Here is a 21,105-nt window from a genome sequence, read left to right on the forward strand (position 1 = left end):
GTATGGTTGACATCAATATCTGGACCCTCCAAATTAGATCTTTGATTCCAAATGAAGGCATCTTCATCTTTGGGCATCTTAATCTCCTGAACCTTCAATGTTCAACATCTGGACCTTCAATGCCTACTTTGGGTGCTTGAGGTCTCCTGACATACCCAAATCTCCTTCACCTTTGGGCCTTTAAGATTGAAGTCCACATCGGGCATTGAGATCTTTGGTCCTGATATTGATGGACCTTTAATGTCAACTTTGGGAGCCTTGATGTCTCCTTCCAGCTTTGGCACTGACACATCTCCCTTCACCTTTGGACCTTTCAGATTGATGTCCATATCAGGCATTGAGATGTTTGGGCCTGACATTGATGGCATCTTGAATTTTGGACCCTTGATTTTACCATCAGGGCCTTCGAAGTCAAGTTCTGGACCTTTGATGTTAACATTAGGTCCCTTGATGTCAATGTCACCTTTAGGTAGGTTGACATCAAAATCTCCCTCAACTTTGGGTCCTTTGATTCCAAATGAGGGCATCTTCATCTTTGGCATCTTAATCCTCCTGAACCTTCAATGTCAACATCTGGACCTTCAATGCCTACTTTGGGTGCTTTGAGGTCTCCTGACAGACCCAAATCTCCCTTCACCTTTGGGCCTTTCAGATTGAAGTCCACATCGGGCATTGAGATCTTTGGTCCTGATATTGATGGACCTTTAATGTCAACGTTGGGAGCCTTGATGTCAATGTCGCCTTTGGGTAGGTTGACATCAATATCTGGACCCTCCAATTTAGATCCTTTGATTCCAAATGAGGGCATCTCCATCTTTGGCATCTTAAATCCTCCTGAACCTTCAATGTCAACATCTGGACCTTCAATGCCTACTTGGGTGCTTTGAGGTCTCCTGACATACCCAAATCTCCCTTCACCTTTGGGCCTTTAGATTGAAGTCTACATCGGGCATTGAGATCTTTGGTCCTGATATTGATGGACCTTTAATGTCAACGTTGGGAGCCTTGATGTCAATGTCGCCTTTTGGTAGGTTGACATCAATATCTGGACCCTCCAATTTAGATCCTTTGATTCCAAATGAGGGCATCTTCATCTTTGGCATCTTAAATCCTCCTGAACCTTCAATGTCAACATCTGGACCTTCAATGCCTACTTTGGGTGCTTTGAGGTCTCCTGACATACCCACATCTCCCTTCACCTTTGGGCCTTTCAGATTGAAGTCCACATCGGGCATTGAGATCTTTGGTCCTGATATTGATGGACCTTTAATGTCAACTTTGGAGACTTGATGTCAATGTCAGCTTTGGTAGGTTGACATCAATATCTGGACCCTCCAATTTAGATCCTTTGATTCCAAATGAGGGCATCTCATCTTTGGCATCTTAAATCCTCCTGAACCTTCAATGTCAACATCTGCCTTCAATGCCTACTTTGGGTGCTTTGAGGTCTCCTGACATACCCAAATCTCCCTTCACCTTTGGGCCTTTCAGATTGAAGTCCACATCGGGCATTGAGATCTTTGGTCCTGATATTGATGGACCTTTAATGTCAACTTTGGGAGCCTTGATGTCAATGTCAGCTTTTGGTAGGTTGACATCAATATCTGGACCCTCCAAATTAGATCCTTTGATTCCAAATGAAGGCATCTTCATCTTTGGCATCTTAAATCCTCCTGAACCTTCAATGTCAACATCTGGCCTTCAATGTCTACTTTGGGTGCTTTGAGGTCTCCTGACATACCCAATCTCCCTTCACTTTTGGCCTTTCAGATTGAAGTCCACATCGGGCATTGAGATCTTTGGTCCTGATATTGATGGACCTTTAATGTCAACTTTGGAGCCTTGATGTTCCTTCCAGCTTTGGCACTGACACATCTCCCTTCACCTTTGGACCTTTCAGATTGATGTCCATATCAGGCATTGAGATGTTTGGGCCTGACATTGATGGCATCTTGAATTTTGGACCCTTGATTTTCCCATCGGGGCTTCGAAGTCAAGTTCTGGACCTTTGATGTTAACATTAGGTCCTTGATGTCAATGTCACCTTTAGGTAGGTTGACATCAAAATCTCCCTCAACTTTGGGTCCTTTGATTCCAAATGAGGGCATCTTCATCTTTGGCATCTTAAATCCTCCTGAACCTTCAATGTCAACATCTGGACCTTCAATGCCTACTTTGGTTGCTTTGAGGTCTCCTGACATACCACAAATCTCCCTTCACCTTGGCCTTTCAGATTGAAGTCCACATCGGGCATTGAGATCTTTGGTCCTGATATTGATGGACCTTTAATGTCAACGTTGGAGCCTTGATGTCAATGTCAGCTTTTGGTAGGTTGACATCAATATCTGGACCCTCCAATTTAGATCCTTTGATTCCAAATGAGGGCATCTTCATCTTTGGCATCTTAAATCCTCCTGAACCTTCAATGTCAACATCTGGACCTTCAATGCCTACTTTGGGTGCTTTGAGGTCTCCTGACATACCCAAATCTCCCTTCACCTTTGGGCCTTTCAGATTGAAGTCCACATCGGGCATTGAGATCTTTGGTCCTGATATTGATGGACCTTTAATGTCAACTTTGGGACCTTGATGTCTCCTTCCAGCTTTGGCACTGACACATCTCCCTTCACCTTTGGACCTTTCAGATTGATGTCCATATCAGGCATTGAGATGTTTGGGCCTGACATTGATGGCATCTTGAATTTTGGACCCTTGATTTTCCATCAGGGCCTTCGAAGTCAAGTTCTGGACCTTTGATGTTAACATTAGGTCCTTGATGTCAATGTCACCTTTAGGTAGGTTGACATCAAAATCTCCCTCAACTTTGGGTCCTTTGATTCCAAATGAGGGCATCTTCATCTTTGGCATCTTAAATCCTCCTGAACCTTCATGTCAACATCTGGACCTTCAATGCCTACTTTGGGTGCTTTGAGGTCTCCTGACAGACCCAAATCTCCCTTCACCTTTGGGCCTTTCAGATTGAAGTCACATCGGGCATTGAGATCTTTGGTCCTGATATTGATGGACCTTTAATGTCAACGTTGGGAGCCTTGATGTCAATGTCAGCTTTTGGTAGGTTGACATCAATATCTGGACCCTCCAATTTAGATCCTTTGATTCCAAATGAGGGCATCTTCATCTTTGGCATCTTAAATCCTCCTGAACCTTCAATGTCAACATCTGGACCTTCAATGCCTACTTTGGGTGCTTTGAGGTCTCCTGACATACCCAATCTCCCTTCACCTTTGGGCCTTTCAGATTGAAGTCCACATCGGGCATTGAGATCTTTGGTCCTGATATTGATGGACCTTTAATGTCAACTTTGGGAGACTTGATGTCAATGTCAGCTTTTGGTAGGTTGACATCAATATCTGGACCCTCCAATTTAGATCCTTTGATTCCAAATGAGGGCATCTTCATCTTTGGCATCTTAAATCCTCCTGAACCTTCAATGTCAACATCTGGACCTTCAATGCCTACTTTGGGTGCTTTGAGGTCTCCTGACATACCCAAATCTCCCTTCACCTTTGGGCCTTTCAGATTGAAGTCCACATCGGGCATTGAGATCTTTGGTCCTGATATTGATGGACCTTTAATGTCAACTTTGGGAGCCTTGATGTCTCCTTCCAGCTTTGGCACTGACACATCTCCCTTCACCTTTGGACCTTTCAGATTATGTCCATATCAGGCATTGAGATGTTTGGGCCTGACATTGATGGCATCTTGAATTTTGGACCCTTGATTTTCCCATCAGGGCCTTCGAATTCAAGTTCTGGACCTTTGATGTTAACATTAGGTCCTTGATGTCAATGTCACTTTAGGTAGGTTGACATCAAATCTCCCTCAACTTTGGGTCCTTTGATTCCAAATGAGGCATCTTCATCTTTGGCATCTTAAATCCTCCTGAACCTTCAATGTCAACATCTGGACCTTCAATGCCTACTTTGGGTGCTTTGAGGTCTCCTGACAGACCAAATCTCCCTTCACCTTTGGGCCTTTCAGATTGAAGTCCACATCGGGCATTGAATATCTTTGGTCCTGATATTGATGGACCTTTAATGTCAACGTGGAGCCTTGATGTCAATGTCAGCTTTTGGTAGGTTGACATCAATATCTGGACCTCCAATTTAGATCCTTTGATTCCAAATGAGGGCATCTTCATCTTTGGCATCTTAATCCTCCTGAACCTTCAATGTCAACATCTGGACCTTCAATGCTCCTTTGGGTGCTTTGAGGTCTCCTGACAGACCCAAATCTCCCTTCACCTTTGGGCCTTTCAGATTGAAGTCCACATCGGGCATTGAAATCTTTGGTCCTGATATTGATGGACCTTTAATGTCAACGTTGGGAGCCTTGATGTCAATGTCAGCTTTTGGTAGGTTGACATCAATATCTGGACCTCCAATTTAGATCCTTTGATTCCAAATGAGGGCATCTTCATCTTTGGCATCTTAAATCCTCCTGAACCTTCAATGTCAACATCTGGACCTTCAATGCCTACTTTGGTGCTTTGAGGTCTCCTGACATACCCAAATCTCCCTTCACCTTTGGGCCTTTCAGATTGAAGTCCACATCGGGCATTGAGATCTTTGGTCCTGATATTGATGGACCTTTAATGTCAACTTGGGAGCTTGATGTCAATGTCAGCTTTTGGTAGGTTGACATCAATATCTGGACCCTCCAATTTAGATCCTTTGATTCCAAATGAGGGATCTTCATCTTTGGCATCTTAAATCCTCCTGAACCTTCAATGTCAACATCTGGACCTTCAATGTCTACTTTGGGTGCTTTGAGGTCTCCTGACATACCCAAATCTCCCTTCACCTTTGGGCCTTTAAGATTGAAGTCTACATCGGGCATTGAGATCTTTGGTCCTGATATTGATGGACCTTTAATGTCAACTTTGGGAGCCTTGATGTCTCCTTCCAGCTTTGGCACTGACACATCTCCCTTCACCTTTGGACCTTTCAGATTGATGTCCATATCAGGCATTGAGATGTTTGGGCCTGAATTGATGGCATCTTGAATTTTGGACCCTTGATTTTCCCATCAGGGCCTTCGAAGTCAAGTTCTGGACCTTTGATGTTAACATTAGGTCCCTGAAGTCAATGTCACCTTTAGGTAGGTTGACATCAACATCTCCTCAACTTTGGGTCCTTTGATTCCAAATGAGGGCATCTTCATCTTTGGCATCTTAAATCCTCCTGAACCTTCAATGTCAACATCTGGACCTTCAATGCCTAATTTGGGTGCTTTGAGGTCTCCTGACATACCCAAATTCCCTTCCTGACATACCCAAATCTCCCTTCACCTTTGGGCCTTTCAGATTGAAGTCCACATCGGGCATTGAGATCTTTGGTCCTGATATTGATGGACCTTTAATGTCTACTTTGGGAGCTTTGATGTCAATGTCAGCTTTTGGTAGGTTGACATCGACACCAGGACCCTCAAGTCCGGCTCCTCTAACTCCAAATGATGGTATCTTTACTTTGGGTATCTTGAAACCGCCTTCTGGACCTTCTATATCAACACCTGAACCTTTAATGTCTACTTTGGGTGCTTTGATGGAAACACCACCTATCGTCTTTCCTCCTTTCATATTCATAGATGCGCCTGATAAATCTACATCTACCCCGGGTACCGAAACATCTACACTACCCTTCACCTTCGGTAGTTTAACATCTCCATCGCCGTCTGCACCTCCAGTGTTCAGTCCAAATGATGGCATTTTGATGCCACCTTTGAGTTTGCTTTCCATTGTTGTTTCTTTTACAGACATTTGCACTGAGCCAGACTCCTTCATGCCTGAGGTATTGATGTCAAGTGTTGGCGCTCTTATGTCTGTTGATATCTTGCCCCCATTCAAGCCTGTATCAATGCCTGGCATGTTGGGTAAGGAAACCCCACCCTGGTTGCCTCTGGAGAGACCTATGCTCCCAGGCCCTCTCATCTGTTGATCACTAATGGTTATTCCAGGTACTGAACCTCCGGCCCTACCCTGCCAGTCTGCACTGCCCCTACCAGGCAAATGAACGTCTACTCCTCTCACCTCCCCTTTACCCATTGATATGGAGCTGGATGAAATATTTGTTGTTTTTCCAGGGACCGTGACATTGACTGATCCTGCCTGGTAGTCAGCTGAGTCACCTGAAACCTGAAAGCTCCCGTCTCCCTGCTCACCCCCTCTATAGAGGCCGAACTCCCGCTGACCCTTCGCCCCGGGCATCCCAAAGCTAGATCCTTTGAATCTGATCCCTGCTGCTCCACCATCTCCCCCCTCTATCTGCCTCGTAACAGTGGTGGTCTTCACCCCTCCAGTGCTCCAGTGCTTCTCAGAGGAGCTAGTTACATCCGGCCCAGTGAAAGAAACACCATCACCTCCTAGTTCAAAATCACCCCCCTCCGATCCACCTCCTATACCTGAAGGGCTTCCGCTTCCGTGTAAAACTCGTATTTGAGACGAGCTGCCCCCTCCTGACTGCTCGTACCGTTGCCCTTTGAACTCTGGGCTGGTTAGATCAAGCTGCTCGTCCACGCCCTCTGGCATGTCCACAGTGTAGGTAGTGATGCGACGGGTGATGGTGGTGATCGTGCTGCCGTCGGTGCTGGTGCTGCTGTGACGCTCCGTACGGACGTCCACGCCTTCCGCCAGATCCTCAGACTTCAGCCGGGGCTTAATCTTCTTGGAAAATATTCTCTTGTAATCTTCATCATCCCCACTCTGTTCTCAACAAAAGAAGGTGAAATCAGTAATTCATGAATTTATTATATTTAGGTAATAATACTGCTGCTGAAAATGTACAGTATGAACATTCGATTATGGAATTTAGTCTATTTGAGAAGACGTATTGATCATTTGAGACAAGTCTGAATTCCAAAAGTCTGTGTTTACCAGGGATGAGGTCAATTCCATTTAAATTCAGAAAGTAAACCTAATTCTAATTACAAATCTAAATGTTCCTAATTTTAAAACCATTGAAGAGAATTGAAATTCCAGTGTACTTCCTGAATTGACTGGAAGTTAAATAGAATTGACCCCAATCCTAGTGTTCACGTAAATGCCACTGAAAAGTTGATTAAAATCCTGTAAAATCCCAATCTTTTCCGCAATACCACCACACAGGTAAATACACTTAACATTGCTTGCACAGTAAACATAGCTACATACCAGGATACTGTCTTGGCTGGAGCCTCCAAACCTCCCTTTCCCTTCATACGTCAGAGTTCCCATTGGGGAGCGGCAGGGTGACAGAGTGCCCATGGGGGAGCGGCATGGTGACTTGTCCTTGTTCTGTAGTTTCAGACCAACCTTGTGTTTGTTTAGGGTCTTGAGGAGCTCCGTCGTCTCCTTGGAACTCATGTTGTCAAAATAGATGGTGGCACCCACAATTTGATCACCTTTAAGGGGAAGGACACAAGAGGACATTGATACAGTGTTAAGATTCGTCAGTCAAAAAATCGACTTTGAAAAAAAGAAAGGTAGATTAATCAAACCTTACTCTACATCAATTTACGCAAATTATAAGATATCAGGAGCTTCAATAACAGTAGAAATCAATTAAGTTAATGTATTATAGAAAATTAATACTGTACATAAGGGCAATTCTAACTCCGTTGCATACCCTCGTGTACTCTTCCAGTGCGTCCAGCAGGCGACTCCATTTTCACCTCTTTGACATAGATCTCTCCTTCGCCTGACTGCTCAAGGGTCATTCCCTGTTTCTCTGGACCCGACCAGTCAGAGAAGAGCACCTCCCTGGTTTCCTCCTCCTCAGCCATCCTTTAATAATAATAATATATTTAATTTACATGGCGCTTTCATCTCAAAGACGCTTTCAAGACCAACAACATTAAGTTAGTTCATGGGCGGATCTTTAGGTGGGGATAGAGAGATAGATAGAGAGAGAGAGAGAGAGAGAGAGAGAGAGAGAGAGAGAGAGGAGAAACCACAAGAAATATAAACTAAAATGCAAAGAAAGACTAGTATTTCTTAAAGTGATTTCTAAGTAGGTGAAATACTTTTGTTTTTTCTTGTCCTCTGTATATGCTCTGGTGTGGTTTGTTTCTGCCTTGGTTTTCCTGAAAAACAAAACATGACATAACATCAGTACTGTTGACTCGTGAACACGCTTTCTCATATCATCATCAAACCGTTCACATCTGTAAAATGAAAACCCTGTTAAAATGTGCACAAAGCTTAAGACACCTGACATATTTGTTTTTACGAAAACCATGTTCTACCTGTCACTCACTGCATAGTTACAACAAGCTGTTGTTATATGCAATGTCCAAGATACATGCAACTTCCAAGATATATGCAATGTCCAAGATACATGCAATGTCCAAGATACATGCAATGTCCAAGATATATGCAATGTCCAAGATATATGCAATGTCCAAGATACATGCAACGTCCAAGATATATGCAATGTCCAAGATATATGCCCAAGATATATGCAATGTCCAAGATATATGCAATGTCCAAGATATATGCAATGTCCAAGATATATGCAATGTCCAAGATACATGCAATGTCCAAGATACATGCAATGTCCAAGATACATGCAATGTCCAAGATACATGCAATGTCCAAGATATATGCAATGTCCAAGATGCATGCAATGTCCAAGATATATCCAATGGCCAAGATATATGCAATGTCCAATAGATGGCGCTAAAACTCTGGGTAGGTGAGTAGTATTGCCTTGTCCTATAAAACCACCCAACTCTCAGGTCCCCTCCCTTTTCTCCTGTGCGGTGTGATGTGGAAATTTGGTTGGAGTTGGACTGAGACCACACCCTGCCCTGAGGGAAGCTGCCTGATCCTGCAGCCTACACCTCACAATGTCAATACTGAGAACAATGATGGCTGTAGCTGCCATTCTTTAGACAAGCACACAAGCACACACACGTAAATAAACCAAACCTCTTGTTTKTTTTTTTATATATATACTTTTTATTTTATTTTATTGAACCTTAATTGAACGTGTTTTTGTTTTTGTTTGTTACACATCAGGCCGTGTAGAAATAGCTCAGTCAAGGTAAGAACAAACTGTAATTCCCCATGTTTTATGTAGCGCCCTGGTGTGACTGCTGACAGGCTATTTTCTGTCAACTATTTGTTGTGAAATAAAACCTCCACATTTGTAACTATCGTCAATTCATGGGCATATTCATCAGGGTGTGTTCAGGGTTGTGAAAGCACATAAATAATACTGGATTGTATGACTTACACATAGGGATTAGTGGGTCCCACCCTTTGATTTCACAGATTAAGGCAAGGCCAATTTTTTTGTAAATGAACTGTGATGGCTAAACCCTGTGATGCAACAGACAAAATTATGCTGCATATCCAACCTGGTCTCATAGCCTAGACGTAACATAGAAAACGTAAATCCGGGAACACTCAAATTAGTATGATATGTTACGTTTGGTACGGTTACATAAGACAGATGGTTACTGAAGGAAAATATGAAAAGAGGGTGGTTGGTTGGGGTGGATGAGTGGGCGTATAATGCTAATGTCTAGCAACCCAAAGGTTGCGTCTTCGAATCCCATCACAGACAATTTTTGCTAATTGTGAAACTTTTCAACTACTTACTACATTTTAGCAACTTTGCAACTACTTAGCATATTAGCTAACCCTAACCTTAACCCTTTAGACCTAACTAGGCTAGCTAACGTTAGCATTAGCCGCCTAGCTAATGTTGACCACAACAAATTGGATTTCGTAACATATCATACGTTTCGCAAATTTGTAAAATGTTGTACTTTTAGCAAATTTGTAACATATTGCACAAATTGCAATTAGTAACATATTGTACAAATGCAACTCATAACATTTCATATGAATTACAATTCGTAACATATAAGAAATGGATAATGGACATCCACAAATGAATACATACCATACGAATATCATACAAAATGGAGTCTCTTGGATTTCCGTACGGAATAATAGGAAATGCTCTGAGATATAAAGCACTTTGACAGGGAGGAACGATCCAAAGTACGCTACAAATACAACACAAGAAAGTAAGAAAGTGGTTTGTTTACATCATTTACTTGCCAGGGTGAGTGCCTGTCCCGTCCAACACATGCTGACAAGACCTAGCCTACACTACACAGTCCAACACACACTTTGGGGACAGATAACCCATTGTTTCATTAATGTCAACTCCTCGAACATCCCACCCCTTGTAATTACATGATGATGCTGTCTCTTGTCTTGCAATGAAAATCTCTCTCTCTCTCTCTCTCTCTCTCCCTCTGTCCCTCTCCCTCCCTCCCTCTCCAAGAATGCACATGCTTTCGAAATGAAATATACCGTACTTTACGTAATTCTAGATATGAATCAGATCATAGCTATGAGATGTAGATTCTATTCATATACTGCTGGTACATTAAACCTCAACAACAAGCACAGCCAGTCCAGCTAAAGGGAGTTACTTTAACAAGGCAACTACGCAGACTTACCGAATCTGCAGTGTCAAAGGAAGCATCCCAAATGACACCCTATTCCCTACATAGTGCACTACTTTTGACCATGGCCCATCAAAAGTAGTGCACAACGTAGGGAATAGAGTGTTACTAATCAAAGACGGCTTGATCGAATTAACTCATGAAGATCAAATTCCACTCAGGTCAACTGACACTGCTAGCTAGTAATACAATCTAAAACGGACCCGTATTACCATGACCAAAAATGTATTCTAAGTAAATCAAAAACAGAGAGTGTGTGTGTGTGTGTGTGTGTGTGTGTGTTTTTCTCAAAGTCAACACGCCGTGTGAGAGATCGAACGCGCAAACACCCCACGTGACACACCTGAGCCCTCCAAAATTGCATTCATCAGAGGAATTAGAAATCATCAAGAGCCACACAAAAAAAAACACAATGGCCCATTTAATGATTTTGCAGATTTTTTCATGATTTTGCTCTGCTACACTGCATAGGAGACATTGAAGGATTTGAGAGACCCGGGAGACTGAAAAGATTTGGCATGGCTCCTCAGATCATCAAAAAGATTCTACAGCTGCACCATCGAGAGCATCCTGACTGGTCGCATCACCGCCTTGTATGGCAACTGCTTGGCCTCCGACCGCAAGGCACTACAGAGGGTAGTGCGTACGGCCCAGTACATCACTGGGGCCAAGCTTCCTGCCATCCAGGACCTCTGTTTATTATCTATGTATAGTCACTGTACCTCTACCTATATGTACATATTACCTCAATTACCTCGACTATCCAGTGCCCCGCACATTGACTCTGTACCTGGTACCCTCCTGTATATAGCCTCGCTACTGTTGTTTTATTGTTGCTCTTTAATTATTTGTTATTTTTCAGTTTTCTTCTGGTTTATTTTTAATTCTGTTTATTTATTTTTTAACTTCAGTTTATTTTAGTAAATACTTTCTTAACACTTATTTTTCTTAACTACATTTTTGTTAGGGGCTTGTAAGTAAGCATTTCACTGTAAGGTCTACACTTGTTGTATTCGGCGCATGTGACAAATAACATGTGATTTGATGAAAACTATGCTGCTCTAACTCTCTAACAAGCCCTATTATTATTGTTGCTATTCAGAGTTATTTACAAAAGCAGAGGGAGGGGGATCACCAACAGATCCCGGCTCAGAGAATACACCTCTCGTTATTATTCTCTAAGTCCCGCCCTCATCTCTCACATTAAAAAGTAACCTAAGGCCACATCACACCCAACTCTCACTCCTATCACTCTCTATTGCTGCAAATAGTGCTCTAGGTTTCATAACACCAAATGTGTATTTTCCTGTTCCCTCTTCCCTCCCTCTTTTGGAACATATCTTTATGATCTAGAGAAGTATTTGGGCAGTCCTTGTTCTCACAGTTTTGACATATTCCTGGCAAGGTGTACTGGGAGGGGCAGAGAGAGACTGTGAGGGAGGGATGAATGGGTGGGGGAGAGAGAAACATGAAGAGGGAGAGAGAGAGAGAGATAGAGAAACATGAAGAGGGAGGAGACAGGGGAAGGGGAGGGAGGGGTGAGAGGGAGGAAAGACAGGGAGGGAAGGAGGGGAGGACGAGGGTGAGAGAGAGGAGAACAAATGATGGAAGGGGTGAGACAGGGGGTGAGAGAGGAGGAGAAACACAGGGAGAGGAAGGAGGGAGTAGAGGTGAGAAGAGGGAGGAGAATCACAGGGCAGGGGAGGAGAGAGAGAATGCCAAGCACGAGGAGGAGAGGGAGAAACAAGGGAGGGAAGCGAGGGGTAGGAGAGGGTGAAGAGAGGAGAAAGATCAAGGGAGGGGGAGGTGAGAGAGGGAACAATCACTGAAAAGCTGCGGAGCGAGGAGGGGAGGAAGGGGTGAGAAGAGAGGGAGATCACAGGGAGGGGAGGAGGGCGCTGAGAGAGAGGAAGAACAATCAGGGAAGGTGAAGAGGGAGGAGAGGTGAAGAGAGACAGGGAGATACACGAGGGAGGGCGAGGAGGGGTGAGCGAGAGGGAGAACCAGGACGGAAGGAGAGGTGAGAGAGAAGGGTAGATCACTAGGGGAGGGGAGGAGGGGTAGAGAAGAGGAGAACACAGGGAGGGAAGGGAAGGGTGTAGAGAGAGGGATACAGGGAGGGGAGAGGGGGTGAGAGTGAGGGAGAATGAGAACTAGGGAGAGGCCTGAGAACGATGGGAGAGGTGAGAACATAGAGAGGAGGGGTGAGAAGAGCGGAGAACAGGGTAGGCGGGTTCTAACTTTTCCAGGTACGCAGTTCTGTGGAATGTCCAGCCTAGAAGTAAACTTGGGTCATGCCAGGGACCCTTTAAAACCACAGACCAGCTGCCTTTACAACCTTCTGTATGAAAAAGAGAGGAAGGAACTGTTTAATAGTGTATCCAGTTATTTATATAGTGAATATTCGATTTAAGATTCCAGTTCTTTCTGTCCATTAAATCACACAATGTTAATTGTTTCTCCAACCTTGCTTAGACATTCTCTCTCACACGAGAGATCAATCAACATTATATTGTTGCAAACACATGTTTAGCAGTGTTAATTGGCGGCGTGTAGCGAAATGCTTGTAAAAGACTGGGAAAAGGAGAAAGGGAAACACTGGAGAAGATACAATATGAAAGACGAAAGATCTAATGAGAACGGGACTATGGAAGAGCAGGTAGACAGGAAGGAAGGGAACTATAAGACAGACATAAGAAGACAACTAGAAAGGAGACAGGAAAAACCACTATAGGAAAGGAGACAGGGAAGAACAATAGGACAGGAGGAAACATATAGGAAAAGAGACATGAGGTTAGACACTATAGGAAAGGAGACAGCGGAGAACACTATAGGAAAGAGAGACAGGAAAAGGACACTATAGGAAAGAGAGACAGGGAAGAACACTATAGGGAAAGGCGAAGACAGGGAAGAAATACGAGTAAAGGGAAGAGCACTATCAAGGGACAGGGAAAACACTATAGGAAAGGAGACAGGGAAGACCACTATATGTGGAAAGGAGACAAGGGGATACCGACACTATAGGCAAAGCGAGACAGAGGAAGAACACGTATAGTAAGGGGAGACAGGGCGAAAACACTATAGAAATGAGACGGGAAGAAGCACTATGAAGGATGAAAGGGACATAGGAAAGAGACAGGGAAGGACACACTATAGGAAAAGGAGACACGGGAAAGACACTATGTGAAGGAGACAGGAGGACAAATGGAAGAAAGGTAACACCTATAGGAAAGGAGACAGGGGGAAAGAACATCTATAGGAAAAGGAGACAGGAAATGGAACAGGCGATACTAGGAAAAGGAGAAGACAGGGAAGTCACACTATAGGAAAGGGAGACAGGGAAAAGAACACTTAATAGGAAAGGAGACGGGAAGAACACTATGGGAAAGGGAGCACAGGGGAAAGGAAGCTCTACGGGAGAAGGAGACAGGGAAAGACACTGTAAGGTGAAAGGGAACAGGGAAGGGCACTATAGGAAAGGAGCAGGGTAGAACACTATAGGAAAGGAGAGCAGGGAGAACACATATAGGAAAGGAGACAGGGAAGAAACACTAATAGAAGGATATGCAAATCGTATGAGCAGGAAGAGGAAACTGTTAAGTACCGGAATCCAACTCTTAACATCAAAGAGACACACAGATCAGGAGGGAAACTATGGTTTGTATAATTGCTGTAATGTAAAGTCACATGACCAGCTGGTTGAGGGGTAAACAAAACCGTATTGCTGTAATGTAAAGTCACATGACCAGCTGGTTGAGGGGTAAACAAACAGTGAACAAGACTTGTCTTCGTGGAATCATACGACAGACAAGCAAGTCATGGAAAGCAGAGACAACAACAGTCAAACAACGTATCTTTCTTCCATTTCTATCTCTCCGTGCCTTGAGTGCAAAAAAAAAATGTACTTGTCAAAGGACACAACGCACTCGAATCAAATCATTGAGCTCATCGAAATGTGCTCAAGAGAGACATGAAAGTCAATATTTGGGCACAAAAACTGTCAAAGGAGAAAATTGTGGGGAAGGAATGGGATGAGCGTCATACATCATCATTGTGGTTTGCTACGTAACTGTGCTATGAGAGAAAACCTGCAGGGAACACGAGGACAGACCACCCGACCAGAAAGCTTCTGGTTTCTGACAATGGCAGCTCCTAACCAGTTGGCTAACCCGCCTCTTTCTAACCACAGAACATTTCTGTATATACCCTGTTTCCTTTCTCCCTTATTGGCTATATTGTCTACGTACTGTTTGGCAGTTTGGTATTCCTTAGACTTGTGACACTAAAAATGTATCTTGCCGCAGCTGCTACTACCAACAGTTAAACAGTGTGATCTGGCAGTGCTCGGCTTGCCATTTCATATTAAAGGTGGGGGGCTGGACTAAACAGGTGGTCGAGCAATGGTATGGGGGGTAAAGAGGAGGTACACACAGGGTGTCAGATTTCTCCAAGGCAGGCCTTTCACAGCTGAACGGACACATGACCTTCCAGGTTCAAAGAAGGTTCTGTGACAAACATTCCAAAAGAGGTTCTAGAGTTTGACTTTAGAATCACCAAGGTCCAATCAACAAAGACAATAGAATGCTTATAGTTGTGGAGATATTCCGTTTACAGTGACTGGTGTGTTGCGTGTTGTGTTTAGTCTGCGTCTTGTCGTCAACATCTTGGAGGACTATATCTTTGAATGAAGGACACTTACGTACTTTGGATTGCTCAAGCAAGGCCAAGGGCTCTGTTGTCTCTTTGCTTTCTGTTTGTCTGTTAACAGAGGGACACACGGAGAGAGAAGAGGAATAGGAGTTAATCACATTGATTGATCGACTAGTTAGGTTCATTCTCACGTCCACACATCTCTCTTGCATGTGTTACTCACACAAGAGAGCAACCAACTTCAACACAATTTCATTCATGGCTTTAAAAAACAAATTCATAAACTACCCCCGTACTTACACGCTATTGCTCCAGGGATATCTAGTCTACATGACTACGTCACACGTCTGCAGTGTCCTAAAAATGCAATGGACTTTCACCTCGGAGAGAATTCCTTTAATCAGCTGGACGGGCACCCCGGAACATTAATAATGAACCTGCCTGGGTGAGAATAAAGTATTGATGGCAAAGAGGACCACTTATGTAAAAACACTCCCTTAAATGATGTGTATGYAGCTACTGCTTAGACCATGATGCATCATTYTAACCCCCAAAAYATCTATGTGATGATGTTAAGTCCATGTGGACAACTGATTGGATTTGCAAAACGTCATCAAGGTAAGGACATTTAGTCCCTTTTTTCACCCAAATTTTTACCTAAATCCAACAACATGGTTAAATGTTTTGAAGATTTCACATTAAATTGRCGTTGGTGGACAACTCAACCCAATGTAAATCAAAAGTAGACGTTTAAACTGACGTCTGTGGCCAGTGGGTAATGTGAATTATGTGGCAGACCATACCATAGCAGGCAGCCATACCATTTTAAATATGCACCACAGATCACTCAACACAACAAGATACACTGCAGGCAGGTCATTTCAGTTGCCCGACTCAACGCAAGACTAGTATGTTCAAACCACAACTTGGAACACATTGCTGGACTATCAAACGTTGCCAAATCAGTCCCATACAAAAAACAGTCACGAGGTATTGGCCCTTTACTTACAATGTTCCCCCTGGGGAGTCAACACCTTGGCTTGTACACAGACCTCACATACCCAGCTGCTGTCTGCCGTAGGCCTACTTCTGATGTCTGCATGTGGCTTCTAATACGTTTAGCCAAGATTCACTTTCAGTTCAGGTCTATTAACATSTTAGAAACAACTAGCGACTAGCCTTAGGCCAACGTAACAGATAGCGTCTCGCTTGAGGTTATAGTGTCTTCAGAAAGTATTCCCACACCCGGGACTTTTTCCACATTTTGTTGGGAGTAGTGTTGAGGAGAACATCGACATTTCTCGCTTAAATCATTTTGCAGACACAAAAAAGATCCCACCTTGTCTAGCGTATTTTGTTTTGTGGACATTTGGAAAGTTTACTGAAAAATGTCTGTTTCCATCAGGACTGTCCTTATATATTTTTTAATTTCGACATGAACTTTACTCACATAAAAAGGTCGGATGGAAACCTGCTTCGTGTCCCAATACTCTTGGAGCTCACTAGCACATGTCTGAAGGTGAAGAAATATCTGATTTAAGATTCATGACTCATACTTATCTGATTTAAGATTCATGACTCATACTTATCTGATTTAAGATTCATGACTCATACTTATCTAATTTAAGATTCATGATTCATACTATAAAGTATCTGTAGAATCCTGATTTCCTGAATGATTATGGTCATTTCCTGCACAGCCTTTAAGCTTTGAGACGTCTATATTTTGAAGATATAATCGTATAATCATATGCTAGCCAACTGCTTTGGTATTGATATATTTCATTTTTCGATTAAACTTTGCCATTTGTCTAGACAGTAAAAGCTGAACTTGGTACGTTATATTTAAAGCGCTTCCTGTCCACGTTTGAAGATTACTGTTTTGACTGGACGAGGGTACTGGGAAACAAAGAAGACTCTTTCCTTTGGAGCAGAAACAGCAAATGGTGGACTGGATTCCTCCCAGTGACAACCTGCCCTCATTTACAAATTCTTTAAAGACAAGTTTTTTTTGTTTTTTTAAACAACTGTCATTAGTCTGCTGCCTCCTCCCCTTTGTTGTTGTATACAGCTGAACTATTCAATACCTCCGAGAAAAGTACAACAAATAACTGTGTTTACAATCCTAAGAGACTTTATTGGATTGTCTTCCCTCACCACCAGCAAACATGTTGTTGTTTTGTTTGTTTATTAGAGCCACTTTCAATTTAAAAAACRGAACTCAAAGTCAAAGTTAAAGTTATAGTAAAGGGGTCAAAATATGAAAAGCTTTCCAGGATTTTGATTGGTTACAGGCTGAACTAGTTTGAGGATCAAACGCAAACCTTTTGAGGCATAACACAGTTATATCTGTATAGTGTTAACAAATTGGATCTAAGCTTGATTTATAGTTATGTATCACTCCCGTGTTCCGTTTGTGCTTCCTGTTGAAGTTGCAGAAGAGCAGAAACCAAGCAGGTCACAGCTACACGTCGTTGTCTATAGCGACAGGGTCTGGCAACGGATCCAACAAGCGTTTCTCTCTTAATTGACCCCCCCGGCCGCCAGTCATTTCAAACCCTCATTAAAGTCTTTCATCACAACACCACCAAGCTAAAACGTCTTCCTATCCTCACTGCTTTATTGTTGGCGCAGCTAGTTGGTTGGTTATTTCTGCCGGGGACTGAAATAGATAGGTGATAAACGCCAAGCGATACGAGGTTGGATTGTCACTGTGTTTGCATAGAGAGACTCAGGGGTATGACAGCTGTCTAAACTAGCAGACACCCAGAGAGGCGTTGTATTCATTTTGCCTCCTGACACGAAGGGGAGATCAACAACATACCTAGTAGGGCTGACCCCAATCGGTCGACTGGTCCGATTGTTTGGTCGTTAGGGTGTTAGTCGACCGCCATGCGCCTCCCAGAGTACACAACCTATGCTACACTTGTGAAAAACAAGTTTTGGTTTATTTCATTCCATTTACGAGTTTTGTCAATTTAGTCATTGTCTTTTGTTTGGAGCGCTCTCCTGTCAATGTTGAGGAAGGACGCGCACGCATAGAAGTAGCCCTATAGGCTACCTGGCCTGATTTACACATAGAAGTAAGTCTATAGACTACCTGGCCTGATTTACACATAGAAGTAGGTCTATAGGCTACCTGGCCTGATTTACACATAGAAGTAAGTCTATAGGCTACCTGGCCTGATTTACACATAGAAGTAGGTCTATAGGCTACCTGGCCTGATTACACATAGAAGTAGGTCTATGCACCGTGGCTGAGTTAACAACATAGAGTAGGTCTATAGACTACCTGGCCTGATTTACACATAGAAGTAGGTCTATAGGCTACCTGGCCTGATTTACACATAGAAGTAGGTCTATAGGCTACCTGGCCTGATTTATACATAGAAGTAGGTCTATAGGCTACCTGGCCTGATTTACACATAGAAGTAGGTCTATAGGCTACCTGGCCTGCGTGCAAATGTAGGCATATAAATGTGCCCATTTGGGCATCTGATAGTATTTCTGATTGGCTTAACACACCACCAGTAATGAGCTGTGGAGCATCTCAAAGTAATGTTTTCTTCAACTCAAACAGCAAGCAAAGTCTGTTTTTACATCCGTTGAGAATGATAATAGTTCCTCCATGTATTTGAAAAATCTTTCCAGCTCTTTCCCTTTCAATAACCACTCAGTGTGAAAGGGAAAAATGTCATGCTCTGATCCAATGGAAACATGATAAAATAGGCCTGCCTGATTACTTCTTATCAGGGCTTGACTTGTACTGTAGTAGGTTCTGGTACTCATTTTGTGTGCTGGTACTGTATATATTTAGATGCAGGAGCTCCACAATAATTTTTAGCTAATTCTATCAGAGGAATAGAGCAGTAGAACATTTGAGGTGCCGGTACTCAACTCCAGTGAGCTCCTCCCCAAGTCAAGCACTGCTTCTTATCGCTTGCGCAAATAGCCTACAGCTGTGTCTGTCCCAAGCTCACTGGCGTGGGAAACTCTTGAGGGACCAGAATATTTTATACAATGTTTGCAAGCTTCAGCCAACACAAGCTAATAGTTGATCAAATGTTTCAAATTCGTTGCAGACAGGCTGAATATGATTTAACAGACGTTTATTTTAATCMGRATATTTTCTACCTGTAGTCTGCAATGTTTATATTTGTTGGATTTATATAGGCTATTTTTTACATAGTTGGCAATAGCAATAGAAGTTACATTTTAGGTTTGTATCATTTTCATTTAGATTTGGATGGAATTTTGATGAACCACATGAACAACGATTTTGAGATATGAATAAAGTTAAGTTGAGATATGAATTCAATTTCACAAAAATGTGCATATGAAAACCATACCTTGCACGCAGATCGGTTGAAATGGTAAGATAATTTGGCATTCCACATGAGAAACGTTACCGACTCCTGGTGTAGCCTATTACCGGCAACTTCAGAAGMGTTACAGCAGAATCTGTTAAAGCCCGTATGAGCAGCAGGAGGAGGATGGTCAGGTWAATTTTTTTATTTTATTCTAGTTATCTAGATCTCTGGCACCCTCTTGAGGCATTTGTCTTATTTAATCAATCCGTAAGCTTAAAGAATCAGACAAGCTCAAWGMATAGAGTTGATTTTATTAAAACACATAGGGTGTGTCTATATATAGAAAAATAGACGTTGAAAAATGTTGGCCAAACGATTGGTCGAAAGAACAGACGACTTTGTGGGCTCTGTATTCCATTCAAGGAAGCCGGTTGCAGGTAAGGTTGATCTGATTTGCATTGGTTGTTTTAATGTCTGTTTGGAAACATTTTCTGACTAGATAAAATGGATATTGTCAATGGTGCTATTAACATAGGAAAATGTCAACCTTGACTTGCATTGACTTGTTACAYGGGCATCACACATCCAAAACACTGTGTACTATTGGTCACACCTGTGTGGTAAAACGAACACCATTAGTCAAAGCAAGGCGACKGGAATAACAGTTACAGAAGTATTCTGAGAAGTGTGGGGAAACACCTTCACCTATCATAGTACTGTTTTGGGAAACTAGTTCAAGGTCACTGCAAAACTAAACTGAACAAATCTCAGGTAGGTTTAATCCAGAAAGGAAACAGTGTGGTCCCCAGACTACTGCTGACCGTCACAAGCACAGCGGTACACACAGAGGAGTGGTCGGCGCTAGCTAGCTTGCTAGTGACAGATAGCCTAGTGGTTAGAGCATTGGACTAGCAACCGTGAATGTTGCAAGATCAAATTCCTGAGGTGACAAGGTCAAAGTCTGCCTCTGAACAAGGCAGTTAGCCTAGGAACAGTGGGTTGTCATTGAAAATAAGAATTTGTTCTTAACTGACTTGCCTAGTTAAATAAAAGGTCAAATAAAACATTTTTTTAAATGAAAGCTGTGCAGGGCTGGCTTGGGAATTCGACTGACTAGAATAGATGCATCACAATACCATGTCAGCAATATTGATTGTACCCTTGAGTGTACTGTCAAAATGTCTGAGATCTGATGGGCTTTTCCCCGTTCTAGTCAGTCAAACAAATATATTTATTTCTATGTGCCTCCGGTCTTTTCACCATCTCAGCGCTAGCTTGTTTGCTATTGGATCGGAGCAACGGGCTAGGCTTCGGGTCCTACCTCAGGCAGTGCTTGCTTGTTAAAGGAGCAACAGGCTAAAGGGCTAGGTGCTGTGCTACGAGGCTGGGCCCCACCCTAGCCTCCAGCCCTGTCTCAGCCCTAGCAGTTAGCTTGCTAAGAGATTGGAGCAATATACTACGAGGCTGGGCCTAGAGAGAGAGAGAGATTGGGAAGATGAGGGTGGTCTCAAATGACACCTATTCCTTCAAGTACCATAAGAGCTCTGGTAAAAGTAAGTGCACTGACTCCCCTATGGGGTCCTGGTCAAAATAAGGTGTGCCACTAACCCTATAGGTCCTGTAAAAGTATGCACCTACTCAACGTATAGGTGCTGGTCAAAGT

At 43.0% G+C, this 21,105-nt stretch overlaps 1 pseudogene; it reads right to left on the reverse strand.

Moving 5' to 3' along the window:
* Positions 1-21,105, reverse strand: part of LOC111965601 (neuroblast differentiation-associated protein AHNAK-like) — a 53,669-nt pseudogene that overhangs the window by 13,301 nt on the left and 19,263 nt on the right.

Source organism: Salvelinus sp. IW2-2015, linkage group LG6.2 (genome assembly GCF_002910315.2).
Source record: "Salvelinus sp. IW2-2015 linkage group LG6.2, ASM291031v2, whole genome shotgun sequence".
Classification (NCBI taxonomy): Eukaryota; Metazoa; Chordata; class Actinopteri; order Salmoniformes; family Salmonidae; genus Salvelinus; species Salvelinus sp. IW2-2015.